The following is an 11,453-nucleotide window of genomic DNA, read 5'->3' as shown; positions in this document are numbered from 1 at the left end:
TCTTCTACCTCTTTATGAGCAGTGAAATCTGAATATTTCCAGTTTTTTCCTCATGTTTTCCATTTTAATATCTTGGTCATCTGTTCCATTTTTTTGTTTGGCAGCCTCTCACTACTCATAATTCACAGAGATTTCCTCCAGTCCCTTCAAATAGGTCTCCCAATGTGTTAGAGAGGATTTCATCATCCTCTCATCAGCACAGGCCCACCCTAGTCTGTTTTGTCAACGGCCCTGGTGCCCCTGGAGCAACAATGGAGCCCAAGCCCTGGTCCTTCTCAGCCATTGGCAGCCGTGCCAAGAGGGGCTTGCAGCTGTTTCCACAAACCAGGTGGAAAGTGAAAGTGGAAGTAATAGTCGTTCAGTTGTGTCTGACTCTTTGCGACCCCATGGACTGTAGCCTGTCAGGCTCCTCTGTCCATGGGATTCTCCAGGCAAGAATACTGTAGTGGGTTGCCATTTCCTCCTCCAGGGGATCTTCCCGGCCCAGGGATTGAACCCAGGTCTCTGGCATTGCAGGCAGATTCTTTACCATCTGAGCCACCAGCGGAGCCCAAACCAGACATTTCCTGTAGGGAAGCTTGTACATGAGGGACCACTGACTTCTAAGCTGCTCTTGCTCTGGAAAAAAACACCCTAAGTGGGAACCAACCTGCTCCTGCAATGTCAGCGCTCCTCCTGGCCTCGAGCTCTGGAGGCTCCTCACAGATTACAACCCAGAGGCTTCTGTGCTGGTTATAATGTGCCTACCCTGCAGAGGATGCTGTTTTGGGTTGAAACATGTCCTCCCAAAGTTACAGTGATATTGACAAATAAGTTTATGGAAATATATTAGTCAGCACCCAATGTACCTATGATGCAGTTTCTGCAGTTTAATATAAAGCAAAAGTACATGCTTGAACTATTCTTAATGTTTCTGCAGCTTTACAACTGACCTGAGCAATGTCAGGAATTCAGCTTTATGAATGGGTGCTAATCGGTAACAGAGATCATTTAGTAATGGGCTGCTTGATGAAGTAAGCAAGGAGGCAATGGCCTGAGATGCTATGACAGCAACCTCAAATCTAAACTGTAAATGCCTCAAGGTTATGAATCAAAATGCTAGGGACAGCGAACCACACACGGCCAGCTGGGCCTCAAGCTGCAGCCATCAGTCAGGTCCTTGTGCTTCCCCTTTCTCTGCATTCAGCTCCCCCATCGCTTTCCAATTCCAATTGATTTTTGCTTAGACTCTTAAAAATGTTAACATGTCTCAGTTTATCTTTGAACAAGACTATACAGAAAGTTAATAATAAAACCCTGGGCTTCCCTGGTGGCTGAGCAATAAAGAATCCATGTGCCAATGTAGGAGACCTGGGTTTGATCGTGGGCAGGGAACGTCCCCTGGAGGAGGAAATGGCAACCCACTCCAGTATTCCTGCCTGGGGAGCATCGTGGACAGAGGAGCCTGGTGGGCTATTCAGTCTGTGGAGTGGCAAAGAGTCGGATACAACAACTCAACCTTAAATGTGAGTCACACATATAATTTAAGGGCTTCCCTGGTAGTTTAGCGGATAAAGGAGAAGATCCCTTGGAGAAGGAATAGGCTACTCAGTCTACGACTCAGCAACTAAACAAAAACAACCTTCAATGTGAACTACATATGTGATTTCAAATCTTCCAGTAGGCACATTTACAAGTAAAAATAAACAAATAAAATAAATGTAAATAATACCAGAAAAGTAAAGCCCTATGTTTTTGTCTGGATTTAAACATTTTAAGTATTTTAAGTCATTTAGTGAGTTATCCTTTTACCTGGAAGAACATAAATGGTTGTTTCAATAGGATCTTTTTTTCTATACTTAAAAATTTTTTTTTAAATATTTATTTACTTTATTTTTGGCTGCATCGGGTCTTAGCTGTGGCATGTGGGCTCTTCACTGTAGCATGTGGACATGCTCATGCTCTAGATCAGGTGCACAGGGTCAGTAGTTTCGGTGCCCAGGCTTAGCTGCCCCGTGGCATATGGGACCTTAGTTCCCTGAACAGGAATTGAGCCCGAGTCCCCTGCATTGGGAGGTCGATTCTTAACCACTGAACCATCAGCAAAATCCCCAGCGGATCTTATTCATGGGATGTGACCTAGCATTCCATTGAAATGATTTCACAATATATACAAATAGCAAATCATTATGTTCCCCACGTGAAACTAATATAATGTTAATGGCAATTACATCTCAATGAAAAAAAAATAGTTGAGCGGGTTCAGTGCTTTCTGCTGGGTCTTACAGCTCATTAGTGAGGGAGCAGGATTTGCACACAGGACCACAGACACCACAGGAAGCACGTAGAAACCCTCTCTCTGGTGTGTTGCACTCCCTCCTGACTCCTGCCTCCTCTCTCTCCCAGCACATCTGGAGTGGCCCACCAGAGGCCACTGCTCATGACTGCATTCCTGGTGGATCCACCTCTTACTCTTGGCCTGGAACGTGGCCTTCCAACAGTCCCTGTGGGCTTTCTCCTGTCCACACTTACCATGTCAGACTTCGTGGAGGCCACTTTCACCAGCACTCTGAAACCTAATTTTCATGTGAACTGAGGAATTTGCTGCAGTTTATATAGGGGCAGAGTGGGCAAGGCAAGCCTAAGACCTCATCCTGCCCTGAAGTCCAGTCTCTGTGAATTAGAAACTGCAAGAAATTAAATGTGTGGGAAAACCAGAAAGAAGTTCAGAGATTCAGAGTAGGTGGAGGTTCAGCATCTTTGTACACCTCCTCTGCTGTTTGTGCTTTCAAAGGAACCGGCTGGCACAGAACGGCATGCTCTCCCCTCCAGCCAGGATGGCAGGTAAAAGCAGGTGCAATCTCAGAGGCCCAGCCTGTGTTGAGAGGTTGTGACCCCTCCCCTACGTGGCTGTCAGTCCCAAAGCATATGGCAACTCCATCCAACCTCTCCTACCCCTTTGCCCTTCCTCTGACCTGGTTCTGTCAATCCTTCTCTTTCCTCCCCCCACCTCCAATTTTCATCCTTAAAGAACTAACTGTATAACAACAACTCTGTCAGAGACGTGAACACTGAGTAGGTCCAAGGGAAGGAGCTCTGAGTCCCATGTCTGCCCAAGCCATGGCAGCCACACCCTTCCTCATGCCAGGGAGGATGGCTGGACTGGAGACACAGAGCTTTGTCACCTGTCGCCTCGGCTCTGGGCATCTGAATGGTGACAGAGGTCTATGTACACAGGACACTTAGTGGCAAAAGAAACATCCGGCCTTACGCCTTCCCCTGGACTTGGCTCCCTGCCATGTCTCCCTGAGGACCCAGGACACTGGCTGACCAGAGAGCAGGATGCAGAGGAAGCTGACAGTCACAGACCCTGCTAGCCAGCCTTGCTGGGTGGGAAGCTCTCCCTCGCCTGCATGGTCAGAAGGCAGAGCTGGGTGTTGGGGTATGTGAAGACAAGGCCAGCCTGTCCAGGGACAAGTCATTTGTTTCTTGTGAGCTTCTAGATTATTTCTAGTACATCCTGTTCATGTTTTGCTATTTCTGGTATAGGGCAACTCTATCTTTCTGAATATAGCATAGCATGAATTAATCATCTCATTTCTGATATAAATAGCTGGTTATTTTCAGTACATCTTAAACAGAGTTCTAAGTGCTTTGCTACAGGTCCTCCCACTCAATCCCACTAACAGCCCAACCTGCAGACAAGGAAAGCAAGGCCCACCGAGGTTGCTGAGGCCCAGACTTCACTATAGGATCACACAGGCCACATTGGATATAGCTTGAGTGTTTTCCTATTAAGAGACTTTTGGGGAAGGCTATTTCCAGTGTGAGCTACATCAGTTAGAATGACAATTTGCTGCTGTTAACAGAGGCCAGAAAATATTTTGACAAGATAAGAGTTTATTTTCTTCTTTTTCATAGAACCAGTCTGGGGACAGGGCATCCAAAGAAGCTATGTGGTTCAGTGCTTGGGGTCCTTCGCTCTTTCTCTGCTTTCTGTCCGCAGCGGCTGCCTCCCGGCTTACCAGAATCTCATGGGTCAAAATGGCTGCTGGAGGCCCAGCTCTCAAATCCACATTCCAGCCCAAAAGCAGGAGGAAGGGAAAATAGGCTAAAGGACCTGGCCCCAAGCTCTGTTCACGTCTTAAGAAGCTATTCCAGAAACTTCTCCCAGCAAATTCCCCTAGTATCTCATGGTCAGGGCTGTGTGGCGCAGCTGGCTGTTAGGGCAGCAGTGCTCCTTGCCTCCTCTCCTCCACTTAACACAGCAATTCTGCTCCTATGGAAAAAGGGACAGTACAGGGCTTCCTTGGTGACTCAGTGGTAAAGAATCCACTGGGTTCGATCCCTGATCTGGGAATATCCCATGTGCCACAGAGCAATGAAGACTGTGCACCACAACCACTGAGCTTGGGCTCTAGAGCCCGGGAGCAGAGCTACGGAAGCCCACACACCCTAGAGCCTGTGCTCTGAAACAAGAGAAGCCAGCGCAATGAGACTCTGACAGTACTGCAACTAGAGAGCTGCCCCTGCTCTCTCAGCTAAAGCCTGCACACAGCAACGAAGACCCAGCAGAGCCAAAAGTAAATAAACAAATTAAATTATATAAGAAAAAAAAAGGACAGTCCATATACGGAAGGTGGACGGCAACCTGTGTCTTGGTTCCCTGTGTCATTTATATTGGTGGCTTCTGTGTGCTGTGTTTTTATTTGTTTGTTTCTGATTAAAGCACACAGTGCCTTTGTAGGTAAGGTCCCAGGTTTGGAGATTAGGATGTGGACATCTTTGGAGACCACTATTATGCAGACTGCAGAGATGTTGAGGGGCTTTCCCCCAATTTCTCCTGAGCCCCCGCTTCACTGCACCAGTGCAGCCACTTTAAATAACGTCCCCAGCAGGACCTATCAGACTCGGGCTGTCTTCGGGGGTTGGGGGTGCTGACTGTGAGCCCTGCTCTGTAGGGGTGTGAGACAGGACGTGAGCAGGAACAAATTGGGTCCCAAGGAAACGTGTTTGTCCCCAGTCAGAGGGTGGAGACAGGCTGGACCTCCCTACAGGGGGACCTCAATCTCCACCCCCTCCCCTCTTGGCTTCACCTGGGGTAAGAGGCCTCCTTGGGCTCGGTCATCATCTCTGTGTGCTTTGCCCACAGCAGGACAGATGGGCTGCTCGCTGTGGGCACACAGTGGTCCTGGGGGCTGCGAGAGCCCGATAGTCCTCGCTTCTCCAGGGAGATACAAAACCTCCCGAGCCTTTCAGTTTTCCTTCATCCCACTGCTCTCAGTTCCCGTCTCCTTCTGGTCTCCAGGCCCTGGGAAAGATGCTGAGGTTACAGCTGTGAACACCATCCATCCCCAGCCTCATCAGGGCCCACAGAAGCGTTTTTTTTTTTTTTTTTTTTTGTCCAAACCCAATCTCCTGAACTTGGGGTGCACTCCTGTGATGATCTTCACAGCTTTGAAGTGATTTTGCAGCAGGTCTGGCCCCATCACATCCTCATTATCTATGGGGATGGTCTGTCTCCCACTCAGGCGTGGCCCCCTCTGTCCTCCTGATCCCAAAGAACCCCCAGCATCACTTGCCCCCCTCTACTTGAGATCCACAGGGTCTGAATCTTCATCTTATCAACTACTCCTCCATCCCTAGCTGACATATATACAAATTAAAATTTGAGAATCACTGGTATGACTTCAGAAGGACCAGTTCATCTCTCTGAGTCTTACTGTCCTCATCTGCTAAGTGAGAAGTGGACAGAAGGACCCTGAAGCTTCCTTCCATCTGGGATGTCTTACGCCTCTTCCAAGGGGCTCTGTGTTTTAAAAGTTTTGAACAAAAGACCTCACTACACCAGCATTATACTCAAGACTGGGCGGTTTTCACACGAAGTGCTGGACTTGAGCGTCTAACTCTCAACCTGATTTCTGTCTAATGCAATGTCCCGCCCCAACTGAGCTGGTGGCGATCACAGGGACTGCAGTACCTTCCACGCCACCCCCACCACCCCCACCCTCACATCTTCATGGCTTTCTTTGGGGTCTCCTGCCGCTGCCCCGCTCTGTGCCCCATAAGCAGCTCACAGGCTCTGTTTATTGATTGATTGAATGAAGTACAGTTGATTTACACTATTGCATTAGGTATACGTAGCAAAGTGATTCGGCTTTTTTTCCAGATTATATCCCATTACAGGTTACTCCAAGACATTAATTCCCTGTGCTGTACAGTGAATCCTTGTTGGTTACCTATTTTATATACAGTGAAAACTGTTAGCCGCTCAGTCATGTCCAACTTTGTAACCCCATGGACTGTAGCCTGCCAGGCGCCTTTGTCCATGGGAGTCTCCAGGCAAGAATACTGGAGTGGGGTGCCATTCCCTTCTCCAGGAGATCTTCCTGACTCAAGGATCAAACCCGGGTCTCCTGCATTGCAGGCAGATTCTTTACTATCAGAGCCAGCAGGGAAGCCTGTTAATCCCATACCCCTAATTTGTCCCTTCCCCACTCCCTCCTCTCTTTGGTAACCATAACTGTGTCAGAGGCCCTTTTAAAACCAGTCTCAGATGGAGCAGTGGTCCTGACTCACTGAGGAAAGCCAAAATCCCCCACCTGAGCCTTCCATCCATGCCTGCTGCTTCTCCTGCCTTAGCCTGCCCCTCTCCAGCCTTCTCTGGTGGCATGGTCTTCTATTTGCCCAGATCCTCAGGCCTCTGCCTGCACTGATCACCGAGACCCTGGCCAAAGTACCAGCTTTGCCCAGGCTGCCTCCTTTAAGTCTCTGAAATGCCCTCACCTCAGAGGCCTCTCTCACCATCTTAGTGAACCTGTAACTTTCCTTCCCTCCCCACACACTGCTGGGTCTCTTTTCCCTCAGTTTTCATCATTCCACGCTAATCCCCACTTTCTAAAGGAAATCCATGTCGTGTTCCTCTGATTAATATTACTGGTTTTCTCCCAGCCCCAGCCCCGGAACCCCTCAAGGACATGGATTCCTGTCTGGACTCAGAAAAGTTTCTAAGCTCCCAGATGCCTGGCATAGTGACTTGATCATGAAAGTCCCACAGGACACAGGCTCTGCCAGGAACAAGAGAGTGACATTCTCCCTAGTGTCCTGACAGAGATGACATAAAGGGACAGGAAATCATTCAGTTTATAGTCGCTTTCTCCATGACAAGAGCCGCAATACTAAGAATACCTTTCGCTGTCAGATGTGCCTGTGCATGGCTGGTTCTGGGGTTTCCCAACCCTACACTGTGTCTCAGAGAAGCAGCAGCCTCCCATGGACCCTCAGCCAGTCCTGAGAAGAGATGCTAGTCCTCTCTGGGCCCCCCAAGCCTGCCCCCTCACTGAGGCAGCTGATGGTGGGGTTCCACGCCCAGGTGCTGAGGTTTGAAAACTCTCCCTGCCTGGAGTGGGGTTCTCCTTTCACAGGCTCCACATTTACTGCTTTGCCTCTTCCCTGTCTCCTTGTGATCATATTTTTGGCTCCAGAAACAATAGTCAGCCTGGTCAGCAGGTGTTAAAGATGCACCCTGGTGACAGGATAAGGGTGGCCCTGGCACAGTGGCCCGAGGGGAAGTGCTATCGCTTGCCCTAAAAGATGTCTCTGCAGACATACTCCTTGGGTAAGAGCAGTGACTGTGGCCATGGCCTCTGCCGCACAAATCAGACCTAAAACTGGCGAGGCTGTCCCATGTTGAAGGTTCCTTCACCTTTGAAACATAGGAACACTTAGAAGAGACACAGTGAGCAAAGGCTCATGGGTTCTGAACCCTCCCTGTGGTTCTCAGGAGATGATTCCAATCAGGTGAATTGAGGCTGGATATAATGGCCAGGTCCCCGGCTGAATCACAGCATCGCAGTGATGGGGAGGGTTGGTGTGACGGCTGGCGTCAGGAAGAGAGGAAGGCTGTGGGTTTCGGCTCAGCATGTATTCTCCATGCACCGACTTGGATGGTGGCTGTATGGGTGTCCCTGGCTTGGGATATCCCCAGAGATAAGTCATACGCCCACAGAGGAGAAGGGCCAGGTGGCGTCATGTGACTTGAGTCCTGGAGGGCCAGCTCTCCATTCGTGCCTGGTGCTCCAGGGTAGCAGGAGGGGAGCTCTGAAGCTGTGCAGCTCCTCCCAGCCCTGTGCTCCTTGGCGTTGACTTGTTTTGACCCTGTAACCAAATCAATGCTCAGCGAGTCCCTTGCCCTCCTGGGGTTTGGTACTGATTCCCTGGGCCCCAGCCTGATTCTCTTCAGGGAAATCCCTGCTTTTCCCAAATGTTTCAGCTCTTATTGACACTTGGTCCTGTCCGAGATTCCAGCTCCGGCACTTGCTTGCTGTGTGACCTTGTGCGACATCACCCAACTTTTCTCTGGGCTCTTTTCCTGTGCAAGGCGGACGGGAACCCACCTCGGTTTCTCTGAGGATTGAGTAGAGCACAAACACTTTGTTGGTTGTAGCCGTGACACCCTTGCTCTTGGTTCTTCTCTGTCCCCATAGCACGCAGGCTCCTTACTTTCTTCTAAGGACCATCTGACTTTCTTCTTTGTCAAGAAAGAACTGGGCAACCTAGTACAATAAGACATTCACTCCAGGAAACTGGTTATTCTCTTTGGCATCTGATGGCTCTTGGTAACATCAACCAGGAAGGTTTTGTCTTCAGTGTTACTGAATCTGATTTATTTCGTATACGCCTAAATCTCATCTGTGGTTTGACAGGGAACAAAGTAGCTGGGCCCTAAAGGTCAGGGGTCGCTCCCAGTTGATCCATCCATCAACCTTGCCCCTGGACTCACTGTCTTGAGCCAAGTCTGGGTCCCCTGATCACAAGATTTGTTATGTGGAGACACTATCAACATGACTGAGCAAATACTTTATTTAAAATATTTTTGCTCATGGTTTAGTCAAGAAATTCTCTTGGTTTTTGGCAGTAATTTTGCATCCTGAAGAGCTGAATACCACAAAGAGGAGAGCATAATGTGCAGCCACAGTCAGAGAAATTCATGAAACAAAAGGAGGCATGACCAAAAAAGGGCAGAGAGGCGCTCCTGTACCTGCACTGGGCTTGCACTCCACCTGAACTGGGCTCAGGCCTGGCTGCTCCTTGTGGGCGTTGCTCTGAGGTGTTCCCTCTCTTGGTTCTTTGTCCTGTTCCTCTCCGAATGCCAGGCCAGGCACCAAGAGACCAGAGGCGTTTGGAGAGGTGGAGTGGGCTCCACAGAAGATTCCTCGTGTGGGAAGCACTGGCTGCAGACTGTAAACATATTTGGCTTCCTGGATGTTGCCAGACGCCTGCAGTGGTTACCCTAAGGGACATTCTACCAGCTGTGCTTGGGACCTAGAGAAGTTTCTGGGCAGCTGGGATCATGGATGCTGCCCAATTTGGCTACTACATCCAATGTGATCCAAGGGCATCCTTACAGTCTTAAAACGTAGACTCTGTAGGAAAGGAAGTCATACTCTACACAACAATGACACCGTAAGGAACTCATTAGTCTGAGGTCGTGGGGTTGACCATATAAATAGGCTTAAGAAAGATTAAGATACATTCATGAATGATAGATGAGCCATGGGTCATTAGGAAGATCTAAGCTCATCTTTAATCCTTCTTTGTTTTCTCCCCAAAATACATTTTCATTAAAAAAAAAAAAAAGGCCAAAAGGTTAGAACTAAAAAGTTATGTCTAGGTTTCAAAATATTACCATTATTGCTGTTTTGTTCAAGTTTCTTCGAGTCTCGATCTCCATAAAGCGTTGCTTGTATAATTAAAGCTGTACTATGTAAACAACTTTCTAACTTGCCTTATAATCCAACATTATATCATAAATTTCTCCACAAGCTATTTAAAACTTTTTGCCACCATTTTTTCAGATGCTTGCAAAATAGTTCAGGGATATTTAATTTACTTCCAAACTTACTGTGATGAATAACTTTGTATAAATAATTTTTTCGGGTGTATTTAGAGTTGCTTGTTTTGGCCATGCTTTTTATACATTAAATGTTTTTCTTTTGGTCAGATTTACTCACATGGATTACTGGTTAAATGATATAAACATCAGGCTAAAAGGTATGCATGTTTTTTATAGTTCTTAATACATATTACCACATTGCTTTATCAGCATTATATAAGTTTCCTTGACTTTACCAGCATTACGTATTTTATTTTGACATTTTTGTTAACTTGATAGGCAATGAAAGATATCTCATTATCTTAATTTTCATTCTTTAATCACCAGTAAGGTTGAACATTTTCCCACATGTATTAATATGTTCCCTAATTCCTTTTTCTCTGGGGTGAATTATCTGTCTTTCACTTGTCCATTGGGAGTTGATTTCCACAATTTGCATGAACTCTTCATGCAACAAAAACATCAAACTTCTGTAGCATTTCGGTGGCCTAAATGTTGACGCTCTTGCTCTACAATAGCCTGTGTGCCCCTAAACGTCTGGTGAATACCACTGCCTGTACCAGGGAACAACCAAGGAGAAAGTATCTTTTACTTATTTCTTTGTTATCTTCTCTTTCCTGAGGCTCTCTCTGGATCACATTCACCCTTTATGAGTGGGGTCATGTTTATTTTACTTTTCACTATAATTTATTATAATAAGTGAGTCTGTGTTTTTACTAACAGCCCATTTCCTCCTTCTTCCCCAAAGGAAAACACAGATAAATGGCATATCTGGTGCTGGGAAGAAGTGTGCATCTGAGCGGCTGTGCCCCAAAGACCCTCCGCAGCCTCGTTAATCAAACCCAAATGAAGTGTGCCAGCCCCCAGACGCAGCCTTTCCTGACAGACGGAATCAGGTTACAGGGACTATGAGGGCAGCCTCCCAGCGAGGCAGTCCAAGTGGAGGGGAGGCCTGTCCACGTTTTGCCAGAGGAGCTGGTAAGGGTAACGAGAGGTATGTGGATATGGGATGCTCAATAGCCTCTGCTTTGCTGCAGACAATTCACACTTTGGAAAACACTTTCACACACAACTGCCTTGTAAGCTAAGAATGCTTCCATCCATTCTGTGGGCAGGGAAGCCGGGTGTCAGGGCTGGAGTGCTTTGCCCACCATCTCAGAACCAGAGTCACACCTGCAGGGGACCTGACCAGCTCCGCTGTGTCCAATTACTGTTATGTCCTAGCCACTCAGGTCTTCCTGCAGGAGACAGAACTCTGTATCGAGGGCCTGAGAAAACCCCACAATTCTGGACTCATCAACACACATCAACTTGTGTCTTGTGGCTTAACATCAAAGGAAGACACTGATGCCATAGGTTGCCTCGGGAATTTCTCCTTTCTGGTCCAATAGGTTCACCCATTTTGGTCAGAATAAGACAAAGTAACTAGGAAATCCTGGAAGTCAGTCTGATTGCAAATAAACTTCATCCATTCATTCGTACAGCAAATGATGATTTTTAAATGATGCATCTTAGAACTTCCCTGAGGGTTCAGTGGTTAAGACTCCATACCTCCAGTGCAGGTGGGATGGGTTCAATC

The 11,453-nt window shown here is 47.6% G+C and overlaps 1 long non-coding RNA gene across 1 annotated transcript; it reads left to right on the top strand.

Annotated features, from left to right (window-relative positions):
• Positions 1-3,989: 3,989 nt before the first annotated feature.
• On the top strand, positions 3,990-10,931 carry LOC136171156 (uncharacterized). The gene is made up of 3 exons (XR_010663763.1): positions 3,990-4,562; positions 9,983-10,032; positions 10,623-10,931. It is a non-coding gene; the product is annotated as an uncharacterized lncRNA (long non-coding RNA).
• Positions 10,932-11,453: the final 522 nt, after the last annotated feature.

The sequence above is a fragment of the Muntiacus reevesi genome, chromosome 6 (assembly GCF_963930625.1).
Source record: "Muntiacus reevesi chromosome 6, mMunRee1.1, whole genome shotgun sequence".
In the NCBI taxonomy this organism is placed as follows: Eukaryota; Metazoa; Chordata; class Mammalia; order Artiodactyla; family Cervidae; genus Muntiacus; species Muntiacus reevesi.
This window is presented reverse-complemented; position numbering and strand designations above follow the sequence as displayed.